Source organism: Macaca mulatta, chromosome 11, assembly GCF_049350105.2.
Source record: "Macaca mulatta isolate MMU2019108-1 chromosome 11, T2T-MMU8v2.0, whole genome shotgun sequence".
NCBI lineage: Eukaryota > Metazoa > Chordata > Mammalia > Primates > Cercopithecidae > Macaca > Macaca mulatta.
In genome coordinates, this window is record NC_133416.1 from 59,493,259 (window position 1) to 59,514,048 (window position 20,790).

At 48.8% G+C, this 20,790-nt stretch overlaps 1 pseudogene; it reads left to right on the forward strand.

Moving 5' to 3' along the window:
- The first annotated feature begins 3,906 nt into the window (after positions 1-3,906).
- Positions 3,907-16,756, forward strand: LOC100427990 (keratin, type II cuticular Hb5-like; annotated as a pseudogene).
- The last annotated feature ends 4,034 nt before the right edge of the window (positions 16,757-20,790 follow it).

Consider the following 20,790-nt stretch of genomic DNA (forward strand, 5'->3'; position numbering starts at 1 on the left):
TTTACTTTGCTCCAAGCAAAAGTTTTTACTTTGCCACCAACCAAAAAGGTCTGTATTTGGCAAAATTGTCTTTTAAAAATAAAGGAAAGATAAATACTTTCTCAGACAAACAAAAGCTTAGGGAGTTTGTTACCACTAGCCCTGCCTTATAAATGCTAAAAGGAGTTCTTCAAAGTGAAACAAGAGGATGCGAAACAGCAACATGAAAGCATAGAAAAATATAAATCTTACTGGTAAAGATAAATATATAGACAAACGCAGAATAATATATTGTATTGGTAATATGTAAATCACTTTTAACTCTAGTATAAAAGTTAAGAGACAAAAGTATGAGGAATAACCTATGATCATAAAATTGGTTAATGTATACACAATATAAAAAGAAGTGAATCCTGACAAAGTTTTGGGGAGAGGGAGTACAAGTAAAGAGTTTTTGCATGTGATTGAAGTTATCAGCTCAAAATAGAACAGTATAACTCTAAAAAGTGTTGGTTATACAAGGTGAATAAGTCCAAGAGATCTACTGTACAGCATAGTGCCCATAGTTAAAAACATTGTATTGTATACTTAAAAACTTGCTCAGCGAGTAGATCATATGTTAAGTGTTCTTATCACATAATAAATAAATAAATAAATAATAAATCAAGAGGGTAGAAGGAAACCTTTGGAGATGATGGATAGGTTTATTGCATAGATTATAGTGACTGTTTCACTGGTGTGTACATATCTCCAAATTCATTAAGTTGTATAGATTAAATGTGTACAGCTTTTTGTATGACAATTATTCCTCAATTAGACTGGGTTAAAAATGTAAGCACACACATAAAACAAACAAAACAAAAAGGAAATGTTGGTACTTAGGGAACAAGAGGGGGACTCTGAGTTTGGATAGATAGTGATCTCTTGATTCTTAAGCCTGGAAAGAGGACAAATGCCAAGGTGACTCTCAAGGATTTCCAACAAAAAGGAGACCACATGGTTTCCTTAGGAAATGTTGAAAGTCAGCCGGTCCAACCCTTGCTTGTACAGTTGAGAACACTGGGGACCAGAGAGGGTAGGTGACTTGTGCCAGGCTGCATGAGTCAGCAAAGCCACGATGAGCATTTGGGGCACCTGCCTTGGCACTTGTCTCACTGTGCTACTGCTTATCTTTGTTGCAGAGACAACTTTAACCTACCAGAAAATGTGGAGGCGTTCTTGACTCTTCCCCTTGTCTCACATCTCAAATCCAGTAAGTCAAGAAATCTAGTTGACTCTTTCCTCAAATTCTATCCATAGCTGGCCACCTCTCACGCCCTCCAGGGATTCTCATGCCCTCTTCCCTGGCAGGAGCCTCTGCCATCTCCTAGGATTGACCCTTCTCCCTCCTTTCACTGTCATGTCGCCTACAGTCTGTTTCCCAGGCAGCTGTCAGAGTGATCATTTAAACAAGTCAGGTCATGTCAGTCCTGTGCGCAAAACCTTCCAAGGCTCTACACGGCACTCTGTGTGGGAGCAGATGTCCTTACAACAGCTCACTGGCCTTCCATGACCTGTGTGGAGACCCCTTATCGCTGTATCTCTCTGACCATGCCCATACTCACTCCCTCACTCTCACTGCAAAAACCACACCAGCCTCCTTGCTCTTGGTGGGAACACCAGGCCTGTTTGTTCCCACTGTGGCTCTTTGCGCAAGCTCCTTCCTTGGAACATGTGGCTTGCCCTTACCCCCTTAAAACCTTTGTCCAAACGTCCCCTTCTCAGTGGAGCTTACTCTAACCACAGTTGAAATTGTACCCACTCTTTCTCCCAGCTCTCCTGACTCCCCTTAACCTGTTTCTTTCTTCTTTCTGTAACACTTATCACCATCTAACATATAATTTATTTATCTAAGTTTACTATTCACCTCTCCCACTGTAATATGAACCCACAGAAATATGTGTTTTTTGTCTATTTTATTTTCTGGTATATTCCCAGCTCATCTAAAGGTGGCTGGCATATAGTGCGTGCTCAGTAAATGCTGGTTGACTGAAAGAAACAAATAGAGACCAGCACGAGACAGGCCCTTCCAGAACATCAGCTTTGAATTCCAGTTTCTGTTTTGCTTCCCTTGTTTAGTGTGTCCACCATGGAGAAGCCCTCTCACCTTCAGACACACTCAACTCTTCCCCATGGGTTAGGGTTAGTGTGGGAATTGTCCTTCCGTGGCCAGCAAGCGGTGAGGTAGCCACACGGCCAAAAGAACAAATGGATGGAGGACGTTGTTTCTTGACAGAGTTCAATTTATAGGGCGCCTCCCCAGGCCTCCTCTGCTGTCTTGGTTCCCCTTGGAGCTCTGTGCTGCAGATGCAGAAACAAGGCCCCCATCTCAGACTGATGCTTCCCGGGGCTGGGCCGGAAGCTGCTCCCTCTGTGTCCATCCTTACACTCTACTCCTAGCATGTGACTCTGTCCTCTGTGTCTTTCTCTTGTGAGGAATGTGTGCATGCATGCATGTGTGTGGATGTGGATGTGTATGCGTGTGCACGTGTGTGAGAGAAAGGGACCAGGAAGACTCCTACTCTCTCCTGAGCTGTTTGGCTCTTTTCTTGTGCCCCTTCCCGAAGCCTGTTTCTCTGAGAGAGAGTTCCGGAAGATTATTTTTTATTCTTGTCTTCACGCACAGAGAGCTCTACTCAGGGGCCTGGGGCTGAGGCGGTTTGCCATAATTGCCTCCAGGCTGCTGCTGTGCTGTATAAAAAGGTAGGCACTTTCCCCATTAAGTCCCATTTCCATCCTGTTCTTGGTGTGACACAGAAAGTGCCCTATAGGAAGGGGTGGGAGGCAGGGGTGGGCAGTCCCTGGCCGAGGGCCCTGCTTTGTGAAGGATCTCATGCACTGCTTAATTTCTCTAGGAATTAGGGTTATGCTGTGCCTGGAGACTCTGCACCCCCGCCTCTGTTCTCCCTAAAGATGTTGCCATCCTCTGGGACGTGGCTTCGGTCTTGCCTCCTCGGTGACCCTCTGGCCAGCTATAAGTGACCTTCCTAGGAAGGCTAAGAACATGCTATCTGTGCCCCTTACCTGGTCACCTTTCCTTCTCTGGCTTTGACTCTTCCCTGCCTGTCTCTCCAGTGAGGTCAGGTTCTTCACAGGCAAACTGTCCACCTAGCTTTATTTCCCCCAGCCTGTAGTTGAGGGCCTGTTCTGGTGGGACCTTGTCTGCCAAATGAAGGCACCTGCTCCAGGCCAGCTCCTGAGGACAGTGACTGGGCCTGGCACATAGTGGAGGGTCAGTTAGTGTTTGTGGACTAGATAAAGATGCTCTGCAGATATTGGCCACTCCCTCCTGAACATACCTGGTATGTACTAGTTGCTAGAGGGGATATAAAGGTGTATAGACATGACTTCTGCCTTCAAGGGGAGGCAACACAAAGTCCAAAGGCTACCCTATAAGACGAATTGTAGCTAACAGCAATCATAGGGAAAGGCTTGAAGGGTTTGCCCCACAAGTGCCTAACCTGAAAGGATGGGCTGGGTGGGACTTTCGTGGGACATAGGACCCTTGGAGTTTCAAGAATGTGCTGGCCCAAGCCTTGACTTGCCTGGTGGGATGAAGATTCCTGGTCCTCTCACAGGTTGGAGGGGAATTAGGGGCTTGATAGACGTGTCTAGGCCTGTGAGGTTGGAATGGCAGGGGCAGGTTTGTTGGGATGCAGGGTCTCTTTGATATGCCTATTAAAAGAGGCAGGTTTCAGTTTCCCTCACGGTCTGCCTAGCGGGAGATTCCCATGCTCATAAATGGCATTAATAACGTTCTCTGCCTTTTATGTTGTCAGGAGGCCTGTCCCCTGCCCAATAAAAGGCGGGAGCGATAACAGGCCTCCAGTGTGAGACCGTGTCATCCTTCAATCCTCAGACCAGGGGACTGTCCCGCAGAGCAGAGGCATGGCGAGCCAATCCTACCGCATCAGCTCTGGCTGCAGGGTCAAGAACTTTAGCTCCCGCTCTGCCATTGTGTCCAGCCTGGGGATCGCAGCTGTGTCAGTGCCACGGCCCATCATGGGGGCAGTCCTGGGGGGCTAGGCTACAGGCGCCTGGGAGGCTTTGGCAGTCAGATCCTGTGTACGGTGTGGTCTCCCCGGATCACGGTGAGTTGTGGATGGGCCCTACACAGCAGAGGCAGGTTTGGCTACCCGGCAGGGGGCCTTTGTAAGCTCAGCCCGCCCCACATCACATCTGTCACCATCAATGAGAGCCTCCTCATACCCCTCAACCTAGAGATCGACCCCAGTGCCCAGTGTGTGAAGCACGAGGAGAAGGAGCAGATCAAGTGTCTCAACAACAAGTTTACTGCCTTCATTGACAAGGTGGGTCTGTGTGTTGTTTCCTGGGACTGTGGCTTAGGAAGGGGAAAGGGACTTGGAACCTGATGATGGGGTGGTTCAAACTCTCCTGTCACTGACTAGCATGTGGCCTTGAGAACATGGCTGAATCAGGGCCTTTCAAGTGTTGCCATGTGAGTCAAATGCAGTAATGAATCTGAAACTACCAGACAGAACAGGAGGGTTTGCTGCTGCCGCTCACAGGCAAGCAGCAAGCATGATGTGTGTGCGCCGTCCATCTTCCTGATATCACCGGCACACAGTAGGAAGGTGTGGGCAGAGCAGGCAGCTCTGCTTAGGCATGTCTCACCTCCCCCTTAGAGAAGATGCTGCCATCCCTAGCATGGAGCAGGAGCCAGGATGCAGAGGGGTGAGAGGATCCTTTCCTGCTCCTCCTTGGAGGGGACGTGATAGGAAGGCTGTGAACCCTTAAAACTTCTGTCCGAGGCACTTTATACCCTGAAGCACATGGATAGATTAAAGGCAGTGAGTGAGAAACTTAAAGCATGGTCCGGAGAGAGGCTGTTGAATTGCACTTTTCTGATGCTGCAGTTTCGGAGTCCTCCTGGTTGAGTGTATAGCTCTGGTTTCCTTTAACCTAATGATGCCCTCCCGAGGAGCTCACAGTCTTTGGGGGAGGGCAGCCACCAAAGTTTAAAGGAGGAGAAGCTCATCTTCCAGGGCTGAATGGTGTGCATATCTACATCCTGGGACTGCATAAGAAGGCACAAACCAGGGCGATGGTGGTTGGAAGTTCTGCTCTCAGATCAATGCTACATCAGAAAAGGGCATATCTGCACACAGAGGTGCTGGGCGTCCATTGTTAACATACCGCTGGCTGTCCAGATTACTCTTCCCTTCCATCGGCACAAAGAAGCTGACCATAGAGTTAGGCAGGTTATTCATTGCACAAGGACATCTAGCAAGAGCAGGGGAGGTTGGAATCCAGCCCAGGCTTTGCTGGCAGAACCGTGCGCCCTGGCAAGGGGCTGGAGGCATCTTTTCCTAATTTGCTCAAAAGCACAGGGAGTGCCCTGAGAATGCAGGCTCAAAGGGGTCTCTGCATGTGGCCTTTTGGGCATAACCCATGAATGCTGCTGTCTCTAGTGAGAGGCGTCAGTTCTGGGTCTGGAGAGAGGAACTTATACCACTGCACCAGGCCGGCTTTCCCCTCCCTTGGTGTTGCTGATGGCCACCCTCTTCCCTTCAGCCTTCTTCCCGCAGGTTCCAAACTGCATTGTGCTCCAGACTACAAAGTGCATTGATATGGTGGGTTTAATCCTGCCAGAGGGCTGTCCCATGACCTGGGTCTGCATGTTAAAACCCAAGGCAGATGCCTTTTGGATAATCAGAATTTTGGTTCCTTGTCCCACAAGCATGGACAGTCAGACAGTTGAGGGTTTGTACCAGGCTTGTACTCCCAAAAGGTTGGTGTTGGAGAAGAAATCACCTGCTTTAGGTCTGGTAACTGCAAACTTCAATGGGGGCGGTCACATGAATGATGCTAAACTTGAGAGGTGTGCCCACCTAGAGGGGCAGTAGCTGCTGCTCACTCCAGCCACAGGCCTACCTAGCCTTGCCAGAACTTCTGGTATGTCAAGAGGGTCAGAGAGATCCAGATTCTTACTTGAAACCACTCAGTTATTAAATGTTGGCAACTAATCAGGTCTCTATAAAACAGTGTGCAAGCCAAGTAAAACATACCTGTGGGCCTGATAGGGCCTGCAGCTTCCAGTGTATCACTGCTAATGTATTTCTCCTGTCTTGTTTTACAATGAAATTCAGTGAGAATGAGGCGAAGTGGTCTGGTTGGTAGCAGAGTTAGAGTGAGAGGTCTCCTAATTCCTGGCCTGGGATCCCCCATCCTGGGCTTCAGTGCCCCAGCATCAGAGTAAGGAAGGGCCATGGTGTGTACATTTTAAAATTGCTGTTGTACAAATGCCCATAAACGTATCAGCTTAAAACAACACAAATTTACTACCTCAAAGGCTGATGTTAAGGTGTCAGCAGGGCTGCATTTCTTTTTGGAGGCCCCAGGGAAGCATCTTTTTCCAGGGACATTTAGGTTTTTGGCAGAATTGAGGTCCTTGTGGTTGCAGGATTGAGGTCCCTGTTCTCTTGCTGGCTGGCTGCTGGAGGTTGTTCTCAGTTTCCAGAGGCTGTCCACATTCTTTGGCTTGTGGCCCCCTCTTCCTCCATCTTCAAAGCCAGTAATAGCGAGTTGAGTCCTTCTCATATTTCAGATCCTTCAGTGCAGGCACCTTTTGGGGGGAACATTATTTGCCTACTATGCATAGTATGAAATATTTCTGCAGGATCAGATGTTAATTTCATTCTGTGTAGAATAAATGAATGTTTATAAATAGTGTGCTCTTTCTGGGAGGGGGGATGGGTGGGGGAAGTAACTTGGGGACTACTTGTGACCTGCACTTTCAGACTTGGCCAATAATTTGGCCTCCTGGGGAAGGTCACAGGCTGCTGCAGGGCAGGGGCCATCTTCAAGGGCAGAAAGGGCTCTGGGGGACCAGGCAAACCCTACCCTCAGGCTTCCCCCTTAGTCTCTTTCCTCCTTCCTGAATGGCAGGTGCGCTTCCTGGAGCAGCAGAACAAATTGCTGGAGACCAAGCTGCAGTTCTACTAGAACCGCGAGTGCTGCCAGAGCAACCTGGAGCCCCTGTTCCAGGGCTACATTGCGACTCTGCAGCGGGAGGCCGAGTGCGTGGAGGCTGACAGCGGCAGGCTGGCCTCAGAGCTCAACTGCACACAGGAGGCTCTGGAGGGCTGCAAGAAGAAGTGAGCATGACAGGGCTGGGATGGTTCTAGGCAGTGGAATCGGTCTTAGCTGAGACCACGTAACTCCTCCAAAAGCCAAGATTGCTGAAGGCCAGGGTTGTCCTGACGAGCTATCAGACACTTCTGCTTTACCCATCTGCTTTGTCTCATGTCAGCTGCTAGCTCTTGCAGCCCTGTGCTGGGGGCTGGGAAAATATTTATAGAGAAGAGTTCCCAGTCTGGGAGGGATGGAACACACAGCAGGGCACAGACTGATGCAGATGAAGAGACAGGAACAAATGAAACAGGAGGAGCAAGGCCAGCAGGGCTGGAGAGGAGGAGCCCGGAGCAGTCAGAGCTAGGACGGGAGAAAAGTGAAAGGCTCTGGAGAGATATCTGAAAATGAACTGGCTGAAGCCATTCCAAGTATCTGATGAACTTGGACTCTTCCTTTATTTATTCTGCAGATAAACCATCAGGTTCTTGTTCTGCAAGGCTCCACAATTCAAATACCAATATAAATCTGGGTTTTCCTGAGTTGTTTGGCTTGTCCATTACCTAGTCTAAACTCACTGGATCACTGTACTTACCTTGTAGATACAGACAGAGTGAAGGGTGATTTTGACCTCAATCAATCCTGGTAATTCTAACCCTCCTTGGGATTCTTGGAAGTTCAGGTTTTACCATCTGGCTGGACCCAGCAGTGGGTCCTCACCTCCTTTGGGGTGAAGCAAATGTAGACACAGTCCTCAGTGTGCAGGCATCAAAGTCTGCCTCCCACTCTGGTGGAGTGCAGGCTGGTAATTATAGAGCTGAGTGCTTACTGTAGCCCCAAATGACCGTGTAATTCAAAAGTTATGAGAACAGGCCGGGTGCAGTGGCTCACGCCTGTAATCCCAGCACTTTGGAAGGCCGAGGTAGGTGGATCACCTGAGGTCAGGAGTTCAAGACCAGCCCGGCCAACGTGATGAAACCCTGTCTCTACTAATAATACAAAAAAAATTTAGCTGGGTGTGGTGGTGGACGCCTGTAATCCCAGCTACTTGGGAGGCTGAGGCAGGAGAATTGCTTGAACCCGGGAGTTAGTGGTTGCAGTGAGCTGAGATTGCGCCATTGCACTCCAGCCTGGGCAACAAGAGTGAAACTCCATTTCAAAAAAAAAAAAAAAAAAAAAAAAAAAAGTTATGAAAACCATGCTCTGGGAACTCTGGTCTTCCTTGTGGGGGCAGGGCTGCTCCGGGGCTGTAGTCTCACAGGTAAGAGAAAGAGGGCTGGCTGGTGGAGGAGGGTGGGGGAATGGCTTGAACAAGAAGTTGCTTCTAGGAATTCAAGTCCTTGGATATTGGGGCAGAGGGAATTAAACCTCATGCGGGTGGCTTCATAGAGCTCTATGTTTTGTACAGTGTAGAATTTAAAGGCTCTGTGGAACATCGGTCTGTTTTAAATAATTCCACAAATGTTTACTGAGTGCCTCACTGCACCTCTGGTGATTTAGACCAAGATACAAAGAGATTAAATGACTTGCCTCGGGTTTTGCAGCAACTTCAGTTAAGCTGGGACCAGATACCAGGGACCTGGACTTCAAGTCCAGTGTCCTTCCAATGGGTTCTTTGTGGCTAGGAAATAGAAGTCCAGAGAGGCCAAGCCTCTTCTGCAAAGGCACAGAGAAAGGAGAAAACCAGGGAGTTTGGCACACCTGGGCTCTGGCCTGGCCAGGTCCTCAGTCCCAGGGGCCTTTCCACCTGGCTTGTCTCTCCTCAGGTATGAAGAAGAGCTGGTCCTCAGGGCCACAGCTGAGAACGAGTTCATGATGCTGAAGAAGGTGAGTGACTGTTCTCACATGGGAAGAATTAAATCCTGGACACTGGATGCTCTGATGCTGTGGGCCCTGTCAGGTTCCCATCAGCCCAATTGTTGGTGGTAAGGCACTGGAGCCCCTGGCACAAGAAGGTGGGTTAGTTTGGCCGCAGAAGCCATCGTGGAGCCCATGCAGGAACCCAGACGGTGCCAATGGCGGCTTCATAAAAAGAAAACTTCACCACGCTTCTGCTTGGCTTTTTTTAACTCCCGGATTGGCTGCAATGTTCAATTTTAATTCTGTGTTGCTCTCTTGCGGGCATTGCGTCCCCCTGTTATCCCAGACTAGGGGTTGGTTCTCAGCTTGTTAATGATTTAAAAGTGTGGCCGTCATTCAGCGCAATTGGTGATGATGGAAAAGCCCAGAGAAATAAAACTGTGAATGATTTCCCTTTTGTTTCATGTTGCTGAGTGAAAGTGCATGTGAATGTTCTTTAACAAGCAATTGCTTGCTTGCCAGCCTCCTTATTTGTAAATATCACAGAGTGGAGAGGGGGCTGGTGACAGATCTGCCAATAAAGGCTTGGCCTTGGTCCCAGGCAGGAGACTCAGCTATTTGAGTGCTGGGTGTTTCCTGACCTGGGCTCTGAGGACAATCTACAGAGAGGCTCTGTGATTGTCACAGGCTTGTGCTCTGTGGGTCAGTCTGGCTGGGAGGCAGCAGCCTGACGTTCTGGGCCGTGGCATCAGGCTTCCTTCTTTGGCAAGGTCCTCAGCTCTGGAAGGGGTCAGACCTCTTTCCACTTCGTTTCCACAGGTGGTCTCTTTTATGCAATGGGAGGTAATGTCATTGGCAGATAACAAAGGATCTGTCCCTTCTAGGGGGTCCTTGAAGGTGAAGATGAGAAGTCTAGGTTAGACTTGTAAGTGCAGGGTGGCTGGGCAGGGGCAGGCCAGAGGCAGAGAGGTGGGCCAGGAGGTGGTCTCAGGGCCCAATGAGGAGTGCCGAGGCTCAGGGGTACAGCAAGGGGGACAAAGGTCACTTCCTATCCTCTCGTGTCTGTCTCCACCAGGATATAGACTGCGCCTGTCTGCGCAAGGTGGACCTGGAGGCCAACGTGAGCCAGTCTTCCTGCAGTCCCTCTACGAGGAGGTAAATCTCTCCCCATCTCTGGAAGAGCAAGTGAGAGAGGTGGCAGGGGAGGATTTCCTTTGAGTGTGGCCTGTCCAGGTTCCTAGGTTCTAGGGAAAACTGTACATTCTTGACTTTCCTAGGCTCGGATATTTTTCCTTCTGTGACCAGAGGGGATTTTTATCTTGTTTGGGTGGAAGTGGGTGATGCTCTTCCTTTAAGATGATTTGAAAGAATGTGGTTAATTCCCACGTCATGAAGTGGAGCTCTGACACTTAATTTGTTAATTCAGGTAGTGTAAAAACCCAAGCAGATAATCCAGGCCTCTACCTCTGGCCACGATCTGGCTGATTAGATTTGCGCACAGAGCTACAGCTGATCTGGATTATTCAGGCCCCAAGGCGGGGTGGCCCAGGGTGGCGGCATGCACATAAATCCAGCCCTGTTGATCCCTGTATTAGTAGAATTCCACGTTACATTGCTTTGAGGCCACAGTCCCAATTCCAGCCTTCTACTCTTAGAACTACAATTTTAAAATTTTCCTGACTTGCTGGTAGTTTTCTAATTTCAGAGTTGGGACTTTTTTTTTTTTTTTTTTTTTTTTTTTTTAATTTCCTGAGGAGATAGGATCAGAAGGGGATTTGGAGTTGAGGGCACTGGTTGCTGTCTCCTACAGGAAATCCACCTCCTTCAATCACAAATCTCTGACATGTCTGTGGTGGTGAAGATGGACAACAGCCGGGAGCTCAGCATGGACTTGGTTGTGGCCGAGATCAAGGCTCAGTATGATGATATTGCCAGTCGCAGCCGGGCGGAGGCCGAGACCTGGTACCAAACCAAGGTAGTCTGGAGGGCAGGACTGCCCCACTGAGACAGGAGGATAGCTGTGAGCCTCGAGTTTCTCTGGGAAACACACTCCTGCACTCTAGAGGGGCTGCCACTGAGGTCCCGGGTAGAGCAGGGCCAGAAGGCAGGAGAGCTGCGGAACAGCAGCCTGGCTGATTGGGTCGGGAACAGCAGCCTCTAGCCATTGTTTCTGCTGTTTGCCTCTCAACCCACAGTGCGAGGAGGTGAAGGCCACAGTCACCCAGCAGGGTGAGAACCTCCACAGAACCAAGGATGAGCTCAACGAGCTGAACCGCGTGATCCAGAGGCTGACGGCAGAGGTGGAGAACGCCAAGCAGCAGGTTGGGGGACGCCGAGACCCCACTCCATACACCTACCGCTTCTTGTCTGGTTCCTGCTTCCCTCCTATCTTCAAGGACTGCTGTCATCTTTGGAGAGACGTGTATTTGAACTGTGCCAGAGTACACTACTATCATCAGCATGCAAGGGCTCCTGTTCTAACACCTGCCATTACCAAACTTCCAAATTCTTGTGGATCTGATAGGTGTAAACTGGCACCTAATTGTTATTCTAATTTTCATTTCTTTGGTTAACCAGTGATAGGAAATCTTTCTATCACTTACTAGTTATTTGTATTCCCCTTCTAAGAACTGTCTACTCATATATCTGCCCATTTTTCTATTGTGGCTCCCTTCTTTTTTCTTGGTGATTTGCAGTATTCCTTTGTCCATTCTATCTGGATTGTAAGCCTTTGTCAGTACACATGTTGCAATTAACTTTCCCTCAGTCTATCACTTGTCTGTTTGTCCTTTGTTGAACCCAAATCTTTAAACCGGATGTGCCCAAATCCATTTTAAGTTCTTCCTTTAATGGTTTAGACTTAGAAGGTTTTGAGATAATAGAGGTAGTCTCTTAAATTTCTCCCCCATATTAGTTTTATAGTTTTACCTCTGGCATTTAGGTCTGTGATCCATCTGAACTTTATTTTATTTTATTTTTTTTGTATACACAGTGAGTAGGGTTCTAAATTAACTTTTCTACATATTGTAAGAAAATAGGTTATGTAATCCATCCTTTCACCAGTGATTTGTAATACTACCTCCAGCATAACACTGAGCTCCCACACATGGCTGGCTCCGTCTCTGTCTTCTCCCTTCTAAGCTGCTGTTCTTCATCACTGTGCAGGATGTATCACTAGTAATTTGTTGTGGTTAAGAGCTGAGTAGTGAAATATGCAAATGGTTTACTTTTTAGATGTGAAATTAGAGAAGATTCGAAGTTGTCCCTGTAATAATAATGCTTTTGTTCATTTGATTCTGATATGCTTTCTTAAGTGGGGTGAAGGGAGGGGCTGCAGTTAGCGTGTTGGTAGTTGTTGCACATGGGAGCTTCTTTCAGCAAGATGATCTCAGCAGGCCAAAGAGTGAGACCCTGCACAGTGGCCTTTGAATACCTGAGCTTGGCGCTAATTAATTGCATAGCTTAGGGCAAGTCACAGCCTTTTGGAGTCTTAATTTTTTCATTTGTATAATGGGAATAATAATACCTGTTGTGGCAACCTTGCAGATTAACTTTGAAGGTCAAATAAGATAACATCTATGAAAGTACCTTGTAAATGAACGATGGTATATACAAGTATAAGGTAATATCACTAATAATGATCATTCCTATTTCAGTGCTAACATTTCCTCCCTCTAATGGCTCACCTGCCAAACTCAAGTCAGTTTTATGATACAGTGTACAAAAATGAAGGAAAAAACATACAAATGGGCCATGTCCCTGCCTAGTTAATTTTCCATTGATGTATTTCTTTTAAATAGTATTAAGTTCAAAAGTTAACCATTTTGAATGGAGATAAAATAGGATGACCAAGGCCACTTGAGACCCACCAGAGTCCCCACAACCTGCACCCTTTTCAAACTCCTTCCCTTCTGTCCATCCCCACAGCGCTGCAAGCTGGAGGCCACGGTGGCCCACTCTGAGCAGCAGGGTGAGGCAGCCCTCAGCAATGCCCGCTGCAAGCTGGCCGAGCTGGAGGGCACCCTGCAGAAGGCCAAGCGGGACATGGCCTGCCTGCTCAAGGAGTACCAGGAGGTGATGAACTCCAAGCTGGGCCTGGACGTGGAGATCACCACTTATTGCAAACTGCTGGAGGGCGAGGGGATCCAGTGAGGACGGGGGCTCCAGGGTCCCTTCACGTCCCTACTCAGAGCTGGACTGAAATCCTCCAGGAAGAGAATGTTCAAACTGAGAAAGACTCTAGAAATCATGGACTCCAACCATGTCCCCACTTTGCAGATAGGGAAACTGACACCAGAGAGGTGAAGGGGCTTGCCTAAGAGCACAGCCAGTTAATGGCTCAGCTAAAATGTACCGGTCTCCGGGCTGGCCACCGATGCTCTTCTCCCTCCTGCACGGCCCCTCGGGCTGGAACCTGAAGCTCATTCCAAGGCCACTACTTTACCCTCTTGGCTGAAAGGACGTTTCTGTAATCAGCTTCCGTGGGTTCTTAAAGCTGGAATCATTTAGAAAATTAGTTGAAGGCCATTTGATTTGGGATGTGAAAAGAATCCTATCAGCCTAGATAGCCTGGTGTTCAGGACCAGAGAATAGAAATGAGCAGCACAAGTTCTGTCCTTGCAAAGGAAGACAAGACAGACATACATCAGTCCTCCAGGGCCTGGGGTTAGTGGCCCAGGGAAGCTGTTGGAGAAGGAGGCTGCCTTCTCAACAGCTGAGGAGAAGCTGTGCTAATTTGAGCCAAGAATTGAGGGCAGATGAAGCCAGTGTAGGGCAGAGTGATGTGTATTTACACCTGGGATGGTTGCGTGGGCCTCTGGACTTGGGACGGCCACATCATTAGAGCTTCTAACTGGGTCCCTTCAGGGTGGGGAGGATAGACTGGGTAGTAGAGTATAGAGGTGGAGAGTACAGGCCATGAGCTCACTCTGGGTTCAAATCCCAGTTCCACCACTTATTAGTATGTGACCTCTTTATACCTCAGTGTCTTCAGCTGTAAAACAGAGATAATCACAAAATCCACCTCATAAGGCTGTTGCAGGATTAAGTGAGTGTTAATGGAACATAGCAAGCCCCAGTGGGAGGAGGTGATTGTCAAGAGATGATGGTCAGGCCAGGCTGCCCCCATGGAGAGGGAACTCATAGGCCTGGTCGGCTTTAGAAACCTTCCGTGAAGCGGCACTGAGGGCAGCCTGGCCACGCTGCTGGACTCGCTCCATGCTTGACTCAAGCACACACACTTTTCTGTCAGCTTCCTCGGGGCTCTGGGTGAAGTCACAGGAGATCTCTCTGCATTCGGACACTTAAGGCCCCAACCCACTCACTAGCATTCAGTGAGCAGCTGGCACTTGCACTGATTTTCATTATGATACTAATAATGAACGGATTAATATATCAGAATTATTAGCACACATCCCCAATGATTGTGATTTTAAAGTTGATTTAGCATATTGTGCTATGTGTACTGTGGCCATGGACCTTTTAAGAGACTGCCTCCTCTTGGCATTTAAAACACTTAATTTAATTACATGAAGTAATGCTCATTGCTGCTAACACAGAAAATAAGAAAACAAAAGCATCCAGAGCCACTCAACTCAGAGATAGCTGTCGCCAGCATTGTGGTTCGACAGGCACCACCACGGGCACTGTGGGTTCCTTGAAAGGTCACAGTCCTAAGGCTGCGGCAATGCCAGACTGAGTGGCAGGAAACTGAGCCAGATGCATACATCCTCACTCAAAAGATGAGTGAAGAAGTGTTTTGAGCTGGGCAGAATGAGGCAGGGTAGAGCTTTCCTGGGGAAAAAGGTTTGAAGTGGGAAGCTACAAAAAGGGAGACAGAACAGAAAGTGCAGAGGTGTGAGGGAGGAGGGAGTGTTTATAAAAAGCTCACTGCAGTGGCATAAATGTCTCATCATAAATGATACAGACATATTTCTTGAGACAGAGTCTCACTCTGTCGCCCACGCTGGAGTGCAGTGGTGCAATCTTGGCTCACTGCAGCCTCCTCCTCCCGGATTCGAGTGATTCTCCTGCCTCAGCCTCCCAAGTAGCTGAGACTACAAGTACCTGCCACCATGCCCGGCTAATTTTTGTATTTTTAGTAGAAGCAGTGTTTCTCCATGTTGGCCAGGCTAGTCTCGAATTCCTGGGCTCAAATGATCCACCTGCCTCCATCTCCCAAGGTACTGGGATTACAGAAATGAGATGTTTATAATGTTGGTAGGAAACATATTGGATTTCCTTACTATGTGCCAGTCTGCATTTTAGGCACTTTCCATGTGGAACTCAATCAGACTTTACAATAATCCTTTCAGACGAGTATTATCATCCCCATTTTATGCCGGGGAAATTGAGGCACAGAAAGGTTAAGCGACCTGCCCAAGGTCACCCAGTTAGTAAGTGGCACAGCCAGATCTAAGTCCAGGTAGCCTGGCTTGAGAGTCCAGGCTCTTAACCACACCATACTCTTCTTCAGCCTCCCTCTGCATTGAATGAAATCAGGTAGATATCTGGGGTATCATTTAATATCCTGGGATAAAAATGAATCTGTTTGTGTAATAGGCAAGCTTTTTCCTGCTCAGAGACATCTAACTAGGTAGCAGCAGCTTCCTTCACCACTTTGGCTTTGCTGGCATTTCCAGCCAAGGGACCAGGAGGATGCCCCCCTCATCTCTACTTCTCAGTTCACCAAATTCTATGGCCAAAAGCCAAACATGGCATAAACTGGCCTTTTGGATCCTGAAACCTAATATACTCCTGTCCTTTGGGGATCCCAGCAAGCAGGACCAACACTGATGCTGTCTGCAGCAGGTGGGTAGCCTACCCCTGCCTCTTAGGGCCCCTCCCCTCCTTCAGCATGGAGGAGAATAGGTTTGGTGCAAAAGCAGAGGAACTCAGCACTAACTGTACACTCTCTCCTCTCCCTGCAGGCTGTGTGAAGGCGTGGGCTCAGTCAATATCTGTAAGTTGGGTATGTGTGGGCATGGCTCTCTGAGGTGTCAGTAATCTTAGTATTAGATTGCATCTAACTGATGACCAAGCCTCTGTCTATGGAGTGATAGACAAGGGACTCCTGAGCTGATGTCTCTGGGATCCAGACAAACTGATGACCTCAAATATTTGACCATACATGGATCCATCTGGAATATCCATGAAGTCTGAGTTAATGAATGGGGCAAATTCTGAACCCCTATTTGGTTCTGCAAAAGTAGCTTAAGCCTTTTTGTTACACACAGAATACTACTCAAGTGGTATCATGTTCTAGTAAGAAAAAAATGTTAGGTTTATATTCTGATCATGTGGGTCTCTGCAGGCAACGTGTAAATCTCTATCTAGTAATCCAATGTACACACAGCCCCTGGGCCAGGTGTCTGATTCCCATCCTTCCGTTCCCCTCACCTCTCTAGCAATCATATTTCTAGATGACTCCTCTACTGTGATCTATCAGTTTTTGCTCAAAGATTGTGTGAACACCTCTCAACATCAGCCTGGTCCAAGTAGAGTTTGGAGTGCAATTTGCAAACCACACTCCTGAAGAAGCAGATGGCAATGGGTTCAGGTTTGCCCATAGTTTAAAAAGACTCATGTTGCTGGTCCCTTAGAGAAGGAAGAGAATTAATCATTGGTTCTAAAGGATTCTGGGTCATAACGTGTCTGAGATGGAAGAGAATTCTGACCTGTGTCTCTGTCCGCAGGTGTGAGCCGTTCCCAGGGTGGTGTGGTCTGCGGGGACCTGGACTCTGCTGCCTCCCTTCGCTCAGAGGGTGTGGCCATCAGCAGTGGTGCACTGTGTTCCCCCTCTGTGGTGGGGGCCTGCTCCAGTGCCCGATCTGTGTGGTTTGCGTAGAGGGGGTGGGACTGTGGACTGACATGTTCTGATGGGGGCAGTGTAGGTTGGGGAGTGGAAATCTTTTCTCCTGCATGCCCAAATGTCAGTTCAGTAATTTCTCCTTACAGAGAACCCACAACTAACTCTCCTGTTTCCTTCTTATTGGAGTTAGCGATTTACTCTTTGGGTGTAAACCCTGGGTTTGACGTTATTTTCACTTCCATTTCTTCTCCCCCTCCCTGTGGTCCAGGAAAGAAATAGAAAGGTTTTTTTTGATATAAATTGTTCAGTCGTTGTCTTCCGCAATTAACTTCGGCTAACAGATGTTTGTTAAGTCCTGAGTGTGCCAGATCCTCTTGGAAAGGAGCCAGTTAGAGTGTGTGGAAACACCTCTGTGCTTTGCCCTCGGATGAGAGGGGCTCCAGATGCTGCCTCAGCATGGAGGGGCGGTGGGGGTGTGGAGCTGGGCTTCTCACTGGCTCTGAGAGATTGTATATTCCCAGAGTTCCCCAACTATTCATATGTCCAGATTGAAAGACTGACGGAGGCTAATCAGCTGGGTTTATACTGTTGGTTGCCTGGAAGTTCACTGTATTTGCATGATTCCTGTATGGCTCCTTCTTTCTTTTGGTGTGCTCGATTAAATATCAATGACAAAAGACTTTTTCTTAGGTGCCAAATTAATGCCTGCCTCCTTCATTGTCTTTCCAACCCACTCAAAGCCCTGACTGTCTTGGTGCATCTCACAATGTGGTCCAAGGACCACCACCTGCATCAGAATCCCCGTGGGGTAGTTGCTAAACGTGCAGATCGTGGGCTCCATCTGGAACTCTCAATCAAAAGTTCTAGAGATGAACCCAGGAATCTGTATTTTAACAAACTTCCAGGTGATTCCTAGAAGAACTAAAGCTTGAGAACCACAGGTTTATGTTGGTAGAGGGAAGAGGAGGGTCAAATAATTCTGGCCGTGGAAGTAACTGTCCCTCCGATTCTCACTGGATCGGTCTAGCCCCTTTGCATTTCTCCTTTGTCTATGCTAAAAGGTCAGAGCCACAGTCTGGGCCACACACACACCAGGGCAGGTTGTGGGCAAAGGTACAAAAGGGGTGAGGAAGGGAGCCTGTATTTGTTAAACACCTGCTAAGTATCTGACACATTATATATGTATTTCATTAATTTCTCACAGCAACGAGAATATTATCCTCATTTTACATATAAATAAATTAAAGCTCAAAGAAGTAGCTTTACTAAGTTACCCAGCTAGTCCAGAATTCCAACTCAGGTCTGGGGAATGCCGCTGCTCATAAATGTTTCCACAGCATTTCCCTAATTGCTCCTCAGGCTAAAAATTCTGGCTCATCAGATGCTCCTGGAGGAGTTCTGCCTGATGCTCCTTCACCAGCTGTCTGACACTTTGGAGACGAGATGGAAGGTGACACATAGGACCTCCTAGAAGCATCTGTAGAAACATCTCCCCATACCCTCTGCTCTCCAAGGATCTTGGACAGATCGTGTTGTGGGGCGGTTAATACAAGCTTCTTGTATAGGAACCCAGGATCAAAGCTCAGACCCGTGGTTGGAAGGCATTTGCCCTTCCAACCTGGTCAGAGGCAATTGATTGGTGAACTCTGTGTCTGGCCTACTCTTGAACTGACAGTTCCCTAGAAGTCCTACCTAGGGCTGTCTCACCTGTATGTGATAAATGGAGACAGGGGTTTCTGAGGGTCAATTTTCTTTCACTTGTACAGGAAGAACTATTGCTCCCACCTTATTTTATTTGGAACTTTTTTTTTTAAAGTTTTTTTTTTTTGTTTGTTTAAAGCCTGACTGGGTAGGAAAAATTTTTGCCACAAGAATGCATATCTGATCTCATGACATGGAAAAGTCTTTAAATTTTTATTTTATTTTATTCCTTTTCTTCTCCAAGGTGCGCACGCACACTGCCAGACCTTCCGATACCAGCTCCGGACCCGCTAAGGCAATGGTGTGGCACCCTGGCCTAGGGGCGGAGTCTGGGGGAGCAGGGTCTGGCCTTTTGACTACCCGTGGGTTCACTCCCCACATCCCACTCACTGCCGACGGGCAACCCCCTAGGGTCTTTAAGAAACCTCTGCGCCAGGATGCACTAGGCACCTAGACTTCGGAGAGGAGGGCGCCGACCCTGGCCAAAGGGCTATGGGCGTGTCACGGGGCAGCCCTGAGCAGCCAACAACCCCCAAACACCCTGCCCACTACCCCAAAACGGCGGGCGGGTCGCGTCCAGCTCGCCCTCCTGTCCCTCCAGGCCCCTCACCACTGGGTGGGATTGGAGGTTACGGGCGGGACGCGGGGAGCTCTCGGGCAGTGGCGAAGCGGGGCGGCCAGGGCCCAGGTGTGGAGGGCGGGCGCATTTGAGGGAGGCGCGGGCGGCGGGATCCTGGCGGACGGCAGATGACTCGGGAACCGGTCCGGGGCCAGAGGCGCCAAGGCGGGAACCCCGCATGAGCCAAGGACGCAAGGCCCTTGAGGATCTGATCCCGGGGTTCCAGCAGAGGGTCGCCGCGCCGTGCATCTGGAGATGCGCCCAGGGTACCTGGTGGCCGGACGTGAGGTGGGTAGGCGGGCAGGGCAGGGCACGGGGCGACCGCGAGGAAAGCGAGGGTGGGGGTAGGAGGGTGGGGGTAGGGCGGCCCCTGATTCTCGTGAGTGGGGAGGTGGGGGACAATGGTGGCCTCAACGGGAGACAGGACCAAAGTGGGGACCGGCAGGGAGGACCTGCAGGTCCCTTGTTAGGCTGTAAACTGTTCCCACCCCAGTGACCTGCGAACCACGAGGCTAGGGAAGTCCTGCTGGCCTGGACTGTGACTCGCCTTCCAATCCCGAGTCTGTCGCACCCAGAGGGCCAGCACTGCACGGGCGCCTTAACAGAGAAGAGCCTTAGAACGGTTCTCCTCGGCCACGCAGTTCTGATGCCTTCAGACTCTGTTTCAGGGACCACAATGGCCAGGCAGGGACTTGACCTGGGCTGACCGAGGTCTATCTTAGTAGGGGGGTGCTCCCCTTGTCTCTGTCTCCCGGACCAAAGGGTCTTGCAGCGGCCTGCCCATCACAGTGGGGATCCCACCGAGCAGCGGTAAAGCCAGGTTAAAAGGGTCGCCAGAGTGACTCTGACGACACTTTGGGGGTCTCAGGGGGACATTCACTGCCCTGGGGCATGGGACTGTCGAATGGGGAAGGGTCTGTGTTTCCTTTTTGTTGGTGGTGGAGGGTGGCTATTTATCTGAGTGTCTTGGGTATTTTCTTCATTTTTAATGCATAAGCTTATCCTATGAGTGCTGTGCTTCCCCGCCTCACTCCACTCCCTGGCTGCTCTCCTGCCAATATGAGGGAGCCCCCGGTTTTTGAACAAATAGGAAATGAGCAGGGATTTCCAGGCATACACAGGTTGGGGATTGGGGGAAGCAGGAAGGAGGCCTGAGGCTGTGTGAACTAAGCCTATCCCATTGCTTGTTCTGCCTGGCCCATCCCTACACCCAAGGAGAGTGGCGCTTAGTGCCCATGTTGTTGCTCTAATCTTCAATGAGCAAAGCACTTAGTACAGTCACCTCCTAATGCTTATGTTCCCAGAGAGAGGCAGGGGTGTGAATAACCCAGACAAGGGGACATGAATTCCCACATGGTCATGTCCGTGTCTACACAGAACACACTTGGTAATTTTCTTGATAATGTGGTTAATTTGTGTTCCTAACTATGCTTGTCTAAGGTGAGTAGTAACACAAAATTCTATTTTTCTGAGATCCCAAAGATTGAAGCAGGGAACAGTTAGAAACACGGGCTGGGGGAAGGAACTCTCTTGGGCATAGGTGTTTGTGAGGATGGGTTGAAGCAGAGTGGGTTGAGAATTGGTGGAGGAGTATTAGTGGTTTCAGGAGAAAGGAAAAGATGACAAATCCCAAGTGTATCTGTTTCTTTGAAAGGATTATTTTCCATTCTTCGAATCCTCTGGAAGTTTTGTGTGTTTGTGGGCAAGGATATCATTAATATTTACATAAGAACTGAATACAGACTGCAGG